A 12,372-nucleotide genomic window follows, 5' to 3' on the forward strand; every position below is an offset into this window, starting at 1 on the left:
AGAACTTCTTTCATTTTAGTAGCTTACTTGAAACTTTATTTTAATGTTTTAGCATTACTTGACTGAATTGACATTTAAGATGTTTATAAAACACACTTTTCATTTCTACCAATCCTTTAAGCTGATTTAAAAAATACATAAAATTAAGGCAAATTAGAGTAAATTCTTGTTTATTTGTTTATTTTATGAGACAAAGTGAAGGTGATCTTGAACTCCTCCTCCTAACTCCTGAGTTTCAAGACTTCAAGCAAGTGGCACCTGCTATTTACAAGTGAGTTCTTAAAATGTTTCCAAATACATTTATGGATTAAAGAATTTTAAATTTAAATTCACAGTTTTTAAAGTTCAAAATCATGCAATAATTTCTTTCTCAGAGAAAAACTGTATGTTAGAACAGAAAGCCAACAAAATTGTGTTGAATACAAAGAGAAGTCTTCTTAAACTGAACATCCACATAATTGCAACTAGACATGAATATGGAGCAATACCCTGTTGAAGCCCAAACAGCTGCATATTCTATTATGCCCTTTAAGTGGACAAACTGAAAGAGCCAATTCACAGAGGTCTAGTCCCAAGATCCTTTGCAACAATTCATTGCTTTGAATACCCAGCACTTCTTGAGTCAAGTTCAGGTTTTCTTGCTCCTGTGTGATACCAGTGCAAAACATTGGAAAAGAAGTACTAGAGCAATCAGCAAAAAAGAATACATCTAATTTACAGTGGATTGCAGATGACCAAAATGTTTACAAATTAGACAAAGTTAACAACTGGCAAGCAGGATCAGATTAGTAAAATGGCTCAGCAGGTAAAGGCACCTGCCCTAAGTGTGACCACCAGAGTTCAATCCCATTCAATCCCTGGGACCCACATGGGGGAAAGAAAGCTGATCCCTGAAAGTTGTCCTTTGCCTCCAGGAGTGCTCAAAATGAGACATGTATTCACTGCACAAAAAAAAAAAAAAAAAAAAAAAAAAGAAATAAAACAATAATTTAATTTAAAAAAGGGCAATAAGAGAATTAGTAGACAAGTTGTTTGCTGCTCTGGGGCAATTTCCACTTAAAAGTGAATTATTTGTAAGAAATAGATGCTAATCATGTCAGCATAGTACTAACAATAATTTAACTAGTCTACTACACTAAGACAAATGAGGACAGATGTGAGCCAACTGCATTGGTACATGCCTGTAATCCTAACACCAGGGAGACAGAGGTAAAGGATGACACAAGTGTAAGGCTGGTCTTGACTACATAGCAAGAGGCCAGCTTTGACTACACCCATCTCAAAAAGACAAAACAAAAAAGGGAGTTGTAGACTTAGTGACTAAGAGGTGAAAGAACTCTGGGTGATAATCACCATTTTAGGTGGCACACATTAAAATTAAGGTATTTTATTCTAATAGCAGAAGAGGACAACAAAATCAGGTGCAAAAGAGAAGTATGAAACCCATACACAACAATAGTGTGTGCCAAGAACATGGAGCCTGTACGAACTGAGAAGCTCTGTGTGTGACAATGCCACTTTCTAAACATCAAGCAGTCAGAGAACATACTATATATATATTTTTAATGGGAGCTTAGAAGTGTCCCCAAACCTTACCAGCTCAAAAACAATTCATAAAACAATAAGCCACCATTGAACAACTTGGGTCAGCTCAGATTTGATTTAAAAAAAAATCCTACATAGGGTTGGGGGGTGATGACAGGGACTGGGGGGGGGCAGGGTAGCCCAGTTGGAGAATGCTTATCCAATGCACAAAGCACTGGGATTGATTCCCCAGAACAACATGAGTTTGACCTCCAGCACTACATACAAGGCATGCCAAAAATTCTAGCAATCAGAAGGTGCAAGCAGGAAGATAAGAAGTTCAAGGTCATCCTTGGCTATCACTATATAGTATTAGGCCTGCCCACACTACAGGAGACACTGTCACAAAACAAAAAAACAAAAAGCCTAAAAAGAATAGCATCCATTGTTGTTCTTACAAAAGCAATTCATCCTGGCACTTTCCCTGAACAGAACTGGTGATGTGCAAAGTCACCAATGAATAGACCACCCTGACTTCAGCACAACATGCTGGGATCCGTGCAAATAGAGTCGGAAATCAACTGTCTATGGAATAAGAGAAACAATTTTCAAAACATATTTCCCTGGCAGATACACATTACCTCCAGCAGTGAGGGATGTGCTCTAGTTTGCAACCCCTGGTGTGGTTTATCTTTTTACTAGGGAGTGGAGGAGAGCACAAAGCTTATATGCTCAGAAGTTGGCCACGGCCCATTCAACTACACACTGCACACAAATGAAACATTAAGAAAATTAAGGCAAACTACAAATAGGACAAACAAACCAAGCTGATAGGAATGAACTCTTTATACAAGAGTCAGTAAGTTGCTTTGTTTTAGGTGTGTAAAGAGATTAAACCAGGTCACCAATAAGCACAAAGTAAATGGGGACCAAAACAAAAAAAAAAAAAGTGTAGTGAAAAGAAAAGCATTCATAATTCTCATGTATTAAGATGTGTTCTGAGCTATAGGCAAACAATATTGCTTAATAAGAGGAGATGAACAACAACAAAAAAAAATTTCCATGGGTCTAGATCAACTGCTAGATGGAGAAAAATATACCACAGATTGGTAGGTTTTTATTTTCTCCCTGCTTTGTTTCCTAAACCAGAAGAAAAAAAATTGAATAAAAGATTAGAAGATAAAGACTAATTATTAGATAACTTGGGTTTTGTTTGTTTGGTTTTTTTTTTTATTTTTTTCATTTTTTGAGGCAAGCTTTCTCTGTATAACAGCCCTGGCTGTCCTAGAACTCAATTGTAAACAAGGCCTGGCCTTGAATTCACAAAGATCCATCTGCCTCTGCCTCCAAAGTGCTGGGATTAAAGGCATACATCACCACACCTGGCTATTTATTTTTAAAAGTCACTTCTACAAACAAAACAATCTTATATTGTCACAAGTCCTGCTCCAGGAGAGGACCCAAATTTAGTTCTCAGTACCCACAACTGGGTGGCTCACAAATGCCTATAACTCCAGCTCCAGGGGATCTGACATTTCCCTCTTCAAGACTCTATTGGCACCTGAACTCACACACTTACAATCATTCCCCCCACACACATACACAAACATATAAACACACAGAATCAGACAATAAAATAAATCTTCAAAAAAGAATGTCTTACTGCTCACCATAGTTAACTTCTGACCACCACCTGGGTACCACTATCATATGCAGAGGATGCTAAGGTCCACAAAATGAACATAGTCTCTACCTCTTTAGCAAATGTGTCAAGACTGAGAACATGTCCAAATAAAAAAAAAAAAAAAGCACCTAGCAGTGGTGGTGCACGCCTTTAATCCCAGCACTGGGGAGGCAGAGGCAGGAGGATCTCTGTGTGTTCAAAGACAGCCTGATCTACACATCGAGTTCTAGGAGAGGCTCCAAAGCTACAGAGAAACCCTGTCTAGGAAAACAAACAACAAAAAACAATTAGAGCATGCATTTCCAGTTTTCTATGAGTAGGAGTAGAACACTAAAATATTAAAATTGTAACTATGTAACACACAAATTATCATTATTCAATATTTTTTATTGTTTTAAAGGTCTTTCTATGTAGTCCTGGCTGACCTAGAACTTGCTATGTAGATAAGGCTGGCCCTGCCTGCCTGTGCCTTGAATGTTGGGATTAAAATCATAAGCCACCACACCTGGCTACATATTATTTTTAAAACTTTCATTCTTGTTTTAAAACAAATGTCAAGTTTATATTTCAATTTTCACTTGTTAGTCATGGCTAGTTTAATTTCAATAGCTACGCATGGCTGTTTTTATTAAAATAATGTATCCATTTGCCACATAATTACAAATCAAGATTAATTTTTATTACTACAAAAGAATTTCTCTCCTGTCCAATACAAATCAGTAACCATACACAGCTACTGAGTACCTAAAATGTGACTAACATACAAGGAACTTCACTTTAATAGTATATTATCATTTTAACTACTTAAACAGGAGAAGCTGGTAGTTAGCAGACTATCAAACATGGCACTGGTAGAAGAAACAGACACTAGAATCATGCTTGATTAATGGACTCCAATTACTAACTGATGAAGAAATGTCTACTCTGAATGAGTAGACACAACCAACAGAAAGATAAGGCCTATTTTGTAGTAACAGGAAAGAGTTGTCAAGGAAATAACAATGAAGCAAAGACACTGTGGCTAGGTTTGAGTAGGGGAAAAACCTAAAAGAAAAACAAACAAACAAACAAAAACCAGACAAGGAATTAGAAATGGAAAAGAAATGCACCCAGGGCAAAAGAAAACCCTTGTTAACTGAGGTCTACAAAATAAGGGTTGAGCTTCTCTTCCCCACCTTCACCCCCCCACACACACAAGGGATTCCTCTCAGGACAAGCTTTAGGGCATGGCAGGATGAGAGTGGTTTCAAAAAAGTTAAGTTTTGACAGGTACAATGGCACAGACTCAAGGCTCATGAGGCTGAGGCAAGGAGATTATAAACTGGAGAGCAGCATGGATTCCACAACACATAAGGAGTCTCAAAAAGGAGAGTAAAGTTCCACCAGGTTGGTAAAACTAACAAACTAGCAAACCCAGGTTAGTACCACAGATTGATCAACTGTCGCCTCTTTAGAGACAATTACATGCTAAAAGCACCCACTTAGTGCCTATCATTAATTTCGAGACACTTTAAAATGTGAACAGTACTATCTGTTGCTTTCTTATACTTACAAACTCCATGAAAGCAGGGTCTGAGACCCAGCAACGAAAAGCTTTGGTAGTATTAATACCAAACTAGGGAGATAAAACAAAAATCAAGTATATATTCATTTTAGCATGTAAATAAAGGCATTTTATTATGGAGAACACAGGGAGTTTTAGCTAAATTTAAATTTATTTAGTGTTTGTGTGCAAATGCATAAGTATGCATAATGAGGTGACGTGACAGTGAAGGGTGCATGTACTAGAGTGGTATGTCTGGAGGTCAGAAGTCAATTCAGTGGCATTAGTTCTTTCCTTCTTCGAATAGAAACTGATGATGAACTGAGGTCACCAGACTTCTATGGCCTGACCCCACAGTTGTATTTTTGATAGAATCCTAATAACTGGCCAATCATCCAGTTATTTCAATTTACATTTATAGAAAAACACATCTCATTGGAACACAAAATATGGATTTGAAAAAAAATGGAACTTTAAAGAACTTAAGAGTTACTAGAGAGATGACTGAGAAATTAAGAGCCAGTATTGCTCTTAGAGATGATCTGAGTTTTTTTTTTTTTTTTTTTTTCCCCCAGCATCCACACCCACACCAGGCAGCTCATAACCACCTATAACTCCAGCTCCTCCAGGGGAATGCAATGCCTCTAGCCTCCAATGACACCTCCACACTCATGTACACACTGACCCCATAAATAAAAAATAATAATAAGTATTAGGAAAGAATAAAAGTTATCTCGGAAGGAGACTACTTTAAATATAAAAACAGCTGGGTGTTGGTGGTGCATGGCTTTAGTGCCAGCACTGGGGAGGCAGAGGCAGGTGGATCTCTATGAGTTCAAGGCCAGCCTGATCTACAGAGCTAGTTCCAGGACAGGCTCCAAAACAATACAGAGAAACCCTGTCTCGAAATAAATAAATAAATAAATAAATAAATAAATAAATAAATAAAGCAAAATCAAGTCATAAAAATTTAACTGTTGTGCTGCAAGATGGGTCAGTGGGAAAAGTGTTTGCTATATAAGCCTGGTAGCCTGAGCTTGATCTCACAAATCCAAAGTCATATTCTGACTTCCATACATGATTTGTTGCATGCATGCATGTACCTACTACTACCTACATCATACATACAATAATAGTTTTTTGCTTTTTGTTTTTTTATGTTAAGTATTAGGCTAGATAGATGGATCAGTGGCTAAAACTGATTACTGTCCTTTCAGAGAATATGAGTTTGGATTCCAAAACCCGTATCAGTATCAGACAGCTTACAACTCACTGTAACTCCAGCTGCAGGGGATCCAACACCCACTCCTGAACTCCCAAAGGACCAGTGCTCAATGATGTACACAGACACAAAATTTTCAAACAAAATATATCATTAAAGGATAAGTATTAACCAAGATATTTTAAAAATTCAAGGAAGGGAACAGGGATTGGGGGTGGGGAGACCAGGCCTGTAGGCAAATACAAGGCAAATGAAGAGCCAGGAAAAACATTTCCAATACAGAGAAAAAGGTTGTTATTCTAGATAGATAAAAGGTTCAATAATAAAGATCTTACAAGTATAAACACTGAATCAAGGCCAACCTGAATTAGGACATAGTACAAGTGGATAGAGTGCATCATCTCCAAGGGCACAAATACCCTACAAATAATCTCTCACATTCAGTCATCACATATTGAAAGCACTGGTTTCTGTTTGTTTTCTTGATGGGGTTTCTCTATAGCCCTGGCTATGCTGGAACTCCTTTTGTAGACCAAGCTGGCCTTGAATTCAGAGATCCACCTGCCTCTGTTTCCTGAGTTCTGGGATTAAAGGCATGTGCCAACCACCCAGCTTGTAATGTATGTATGTATGTATGTATGTATGTATGTATGTATGTATCAATTATAGTCTTTTTTTATGTGGCTGTAAGAAAAATTTAAATTACTTAACATAACTCTGATTTGCAATTTGCATTGTATTTTTATTGACATAACCAGTGTGGGTTATATAAACCACAGTAAAACTGTGTCTGAATTTTATCTCATGGATTGAAAAGTCACTGAAGGACTTTGAGCCTGAGAGTACTATAATCCATAAACACATTCAGGGCTGGCAAGATGGCTCAAGTGGGTAAAAGTTCTTGCTGTGCATGCCTGATGACCTGAGTTTGATCCCAAGAACCCATGTAAACATGAAAGGGGAGAACTGACTCTACAAATCCACCTTCTGACCTCCACACACACACACATGCTCCCACTGAACTCCATCTCTCACATGAACACCCATACACACAAAGTTAAAAAAAAAAAAAATACAACAAGCATATTTAAATGGCCTCTTACCACTGGAACAGCCAGAGCAGACTATAGGGATCAAAACCTGAAGGAAGGGTAACAATTAGATGACTGCTGTTATCTTCTATAAAACAAAGGAGTTGAGACATTGAATTTGGAGGACATTTTGAAGGAGCCAGCCTATCCACATTTAGAAGTCTTAAAATGCTCACATAATCCTGCCCCTCTCAGTCTCTGAACTAGCTGGGACTACAGTGGCAAAACACATACTCACACACGTTGGTAAAATTTTTAAGAAAAATTTAACAATAGTTATAAAAGACTCTAAAATGTTCACATGCTTTGACAGCATCTGTACCAAGACTGAGCTCTAAAGAAACCATGTAATAACTTAGGAGATATAAATACACACAAAGACCTAAGGTATGCTTGACAAAATGTTAATTAACAATTCTTATCTGTGAGGGATTTTTCTGCCTATTCATTTTCAAGCTGTGGGGGAAATCCCCAAACTCTCTGCCACTACCATTATAATGAAATACAAAACTGTATTTTAAAAGCAGAGTCTATTACCCTATAAAAACAAAACATTTGCAAGCTACAAACATTAAAACTGCTGGCATATGCCTTTAATCTTAGCACTAGAGGCAGTGCCTGGGAGAATCTCTTGAGTTCCTGGATAGCCTGGTCAACATAAAGAGTTCTAGGATACACAGTGAGACCCTGTCTTAAAAACAAAAACAAAACAAAAAAAAAAAAAAAAAAAAAAGAAGCTCTTCTCTCATGCCTTTAACAAAACAAGTCATTTAAAGCTACAGTCATGTTACTTACACACACACACACACACACACACACACACACACACACACACACACACACACACACACACACCCTACCTGAGAAATTCAGGAAATACCGCTCTGTAATTTGGAGTCCACCCTGGAGCATTCTTAAACCTAAAAAAATACTTCAGTGTGTGGATGACAAGTCTTAAAATACCTACTGTAACAAGCACATGTCCTTAAAAGTTGTGGAGTGACACTGGCTGGGGTCCTATGTTTCTCTTAAATGCTTTGCCCTGTGGCAGATGTTCCCCTCCACCAAAGCCTTGCCAACTAGGTAGAGAAAGCTTAGTACAAGTTTCTTTTGCAAGAGTGTTTTAAGGCAACGAAGATTCCTCAATAATCTGCCAAAGGCTTCGAGGAGGGGAGGAGTGGTGGAGAACAGAAAGGGTGGCTTTACAAAACAAGTGTTTCCTCCAACTTGCCAGTTTTGCACTGAAAGGGTACCAAACAGTGCCAGATTTGCCACAATCTGTTTGAAGGGATTCACTGTAAAGAGATTAACAGGAATCTTAGTTCCTCATGCAAATATAACAACTAGGAACCAACCTGGAGGACAATGAGTCTTCCTGATTAAGGAGGCAGAATCTTGGCGTTTTCACTTACTTTATTTCTATTTTACTCCTGATTGCCTAAAACTTTCCCCTAGGATCTACAGTATTTACTTTTGACAACTTGTGCAACTACAGCTGCAAGAAAAGTTCGCAGAGTATATTTGTCAGAAGCAAAACAAGAAACACTATCGCAACACTGGGGTTAAGAGATGAACACATCATTAATAAACAATGAAATGTATGAACCACAGCCATATACTATCAGTCAAAAGTTCAAAGGGAGAGGACCCTAAAATGACAAGGTTTGAAGAGATGAGTATGTGACAAAGCTATTTTTTAAAAGGCCAGAGAACGATAAACAAAATGCACAAGTCTAGAATGTTTACCTCAGTCAGAAACCGTAAACTGGAGTAGGCCAGATAAGAAATTAATGCGTACATACAAGCTTGTCTAGTTCTTGCTTTGGGATGAGGAGTCTAGAATTTTCATTGTTTTCCCTTTTTATAGTGCATCGTGTTATGTGCTCCTTGGCCACTAACCATTATTTTTAAAATTTTGCGATATAACTCACATATACTAGACTGCACAGAGTTAAAGTCTAGTGAGTTTTGACTTAACACAGGAAAGTATGGCTGCAGTCAAAATAATACACCTAACCTGAACTTATTTTCCGATCGGTGCGTCTTACCTCTTACATCTTTAAAAAAAAAAAAAAAAAAAAAAAAAAGAAGAAAATCAAGACAACCTGTTTTGTACGTCTAAATTCACTGGCTTATCAGAAAATCGCCCCAGTAGGCCTGGAGACAATACATAAAACAGTAACTGTCATAAAATACTACATAAATAATCTCAAAAGACTACGTGGCATTTTATATTAGGAGAACAGATAAATTGCGAATCTCATTTCCAAGTGGCGTTAAATTTCGTCTTTTCGGAGCCACCAGGTGCTGACGACTGAGCATGCACGGCTTGGAGGTGACCCCAAGGCCCCAGCTCCCTCACACGGGTGACAAACTCTGGATGATGAAGGCAAATCACAGAGCTTTGATAAGAGTTAAATTGACTTCAGACGCCACACACCGCGGAGCTTGTTTACGCATCAAACAGTGAGAAACTTGACAACGCTCACCGAGGAGCAGAGAGACTGGAATCAAGGAGTCTCCATCTGAGTCCTCCCCAGCCACAGCCGACAAAGAGGACGTAGGGATACAGCTGGGCCGGCCGCAGCTGCTCTGAACCGCCCCAGTCGCGCCCACCACGACCCCAGCGCGCGGCCGGGGAGCCCGGGACCGCGCCCCGCCGGGACCGCGCCCTCCGCTCGCCGCCGCGAGGCCACCTGCTGCGCCGCCCGCCGCTTCCGGCTCCCAAGCCACCCGGAGGCTGCGCCCGCCGCTGTCCGCGCTCCTCACCTGGCGGCGGCCCTCTCCGCCGGACGCGCTGCCGCCGCCGCCGCCGCCGCCTCTCGCCGCCGCTGAGTGAGGACAGGTGAGGCCGCCGATACCCCACTCGCTCCGGCCCGCCGCCGCCGGCCCTCCGTCCGCTGTTTATTAAACTTTTCTGTTTGGCTGCTCGGCCTGTGACGCGACCTCCGGGAAGCGCCCGCGATTGGCTCGCTACGCACGCTGACGCGGCAGTCCCAGCCCGCTGCCTAATTATGACCGGCCCGGGCGGGGCCGCGGGCCGGCGGCGGCGTGGGGGCGGGGCTGAGGCTCAGAGAGTGCCGCTATTGGTCAACGCATCGAAGGGGCGTGCCACAGAGGCGCTGCTCTTTCTCGGCCACGCCCCTGCCTCCTGGAGTGTCTGCGGGCTGGCCTTGCTTTCCCGGTTGGCGCCGCGAGGGTGGGAGTGTCCCCGCGCAGTCTTAGGGGGTCCGATGACGTAGGTCCGGACTCTGCAGCCCCTCAGGGAGTGGCTACACACTTCTGAACTGGTGTTCACCTGCGTTGCGTGAGAGGAAATTTTGAGCTTTTATTGCTCCAGCCCCCAGGAAACCTGGTGGGCCAGACTAAAGTCCAAGGTCTGAACTCTGCCCTGCCCTGCGCCATGGCTTGCTGAGAGAGAGACTGGAGGCGAGGCGTGCGTGTGTTGTCTTGTGCAGTGCGCACCAGCACACCCGCTCTGGAAGCCCCTCCTCCGGACCCCTATCTTTTGCGGAAGCGTGGATTTCCAGTCTCAGCTATTCCTGCACCGGCTTGTGGGTCTAGGGGAGCAAGTGTGATGTTGAGAGCTGCTCTCCTGAGATTCCCTAGCCAAGCAGGAGTGCCAAGAGTCCTGTCTTTATTTTGATATTCTGTTATTTTGTTAATCATGGGGTTGTGCGTTAATTTTGGTGTTTTAAAATGCTTATTTTGGTCATTACCCCCTTACCTATTTTCCTGAAGTTTCTGCCCTACTTTTACAGTAGTAGGGCCCACAGGCTCAGGATTGGGATACAGCTGAGCATGTGTGGTTTAGGCTGCTTTCTGTGGTCCTGTAGAATGAATGAGAGGATAGTTGGAGTGGAGGACACGATGGAGGTCAGGAAGAATTTTTCGAGGAAGAGGTTACCTTTGAAAAATTCTGAGGACTTGAAGGGCATGAAAGAAACACACAGTGCTCTTGTGCAGTGACAGACAAGCTTCTGGACCAGGGTATTCGAAAATAAACTGCTAAAGCTAAGCCTGGCTAGCCATGGTGGCCCATGCCTTTAATATTCCAGCATTGGGGATTCTGTGAGTTCGAGGTCAGCCTCGAGAACCCAGTAAATTCCAAGACGGCCAGGGCTACTTAGTGAAACTCAGCCCCAAATAAATAAAGTTAAGCCTACTGAACATAAGAGCAGAACTGAAGGTCCTTACCAAGCTACTAAGGGTACTCTAGGGGTGTGTTTGAGAAGCATTCAACTTCCATTAAGAATTTCTATTTAGGGCTGGAGCTCAACAGTTAAGAGCATTGCTCTTGTGGAGGACCTGGATTGGGTTCCCAGCATCCACATAGTGGCTCACAACTGCGAAAATACTAAAACACTTGAAACTAAGTCTTTAAAGCCAGGTGTAGTGACTCATGCCTTTAATCCCAACAATAGAGAGGCAGAACCAGGTGGATCTCTGTGATTTAAAGGCCAGCCTGGTCTACAGAGGGAGTTCCTAGAAACCAGGGCTATGGAGAGACTCCTCTTCCTCTTCCTTTCCCCATCCTCTCCCCTCCCAGTGGGCTAAATCACCAAGAGGATTTTGCACAAGAAGATGGTGGAGACAGGGGGCTGGTTTTTTTTTTTTTTTTTTTTTTTTTTTTTTTTTTTTTTTTTTTGGTTCAATTATGGCAGGCCTAAAAGGCCAACGTGAGTAGTTACTTTCTTTGGTGGGAAATGAAAACCTCTTAGACCTGAGAAGGGAAGGGTGGATCCTAATAGCTGGAAGATGTTACAAGTGGCAGGAGCCATTCTGCAGCCTGGAATTCTTTCAGGGTTCACTTGTTTCTGGCCATTGGGTAGAAATACTATAAGAAAAGAATGTAGAATCGTGTCTGGAATTTAAACTGTTGCTCAAGCACATTTTGACTTACTGCATTGAGCCATGTCCAATCTTTCTAGGTCCTCGGTTTTTACCCATTGGGAAACTGTCAGTAAATGAAGGGAAGATTCCCCACCTCTGCAGAGTTAATTCTAATGGAGGGCATGCAAATAAAACTAATAGCAAACACCTGCATGGTGTGAATTATAAGGTAAAAGGTGACCTAGATGGAGAAGGTAACCATCTAACTGGATGCTTGAAGGCTGTGGCATCAAGCATAGTAGTTGGGACAGGCCCTCTTGGGAAGAGGAAGTTTGAACAAAATTATGAGTGGTGAGAGTGTCCTGGGAAGGATTCCAGTGTGTGAGAATGATAATCACCATTCTCACGCAAGGAACATCAAAAAGGCTTGTGTTGGTAGGTGCTGTGACCATGGAGGATGAGGGAATTGTGAATC

General features: G+C 41.4%; 1 protein-coding gene across 5 annotated transcripts in view; it reads right to left on the bottom strand.

Moving 5' to 3' along the window:
* Zfand6 (zinc finger AN1-type containing 6) overlaps nucleotides 1-10,001 on the bottom strand; it is a 66,068-nt gene extending 56,067 nt beyond the window's left edge. For 2 of the 5 annotated variants that reach the window (XM_051206670.1, XM_051206666.1), the window contains exon 1: nucleotides 9,834-10,000. The gene's annotated coding sequence lies outside the window, so the exon portion shown is untranslated. Of the gene's footprint in view, nucleotides 1-9,553; nucleotides 9,638-9,833 lie in introns of those variants that run through there. The other 3 variants (XM_051206665.1, XM_051206668.1, XM_051206671.1) reach the window with 3 other exon arrangements.
* Between the last annotated feature and the right edge of the window lie 2,371 nt (nucleotides 10,002-12,372).

Source organism: Phodopus roborovskii, unplaced genomic scaffold, assembly GCF_943737965.1.
Source record: "Phodopus roborovskii unplaced genomic scaffold, PHOROB, whole genome shotgun sequence".
Lineage (NCBI taxonomy): Eukaryota > Metazoa > Chordata > Mammalia > Rodentia > Cricetidae > Phodopus > Phodopus roborovskii.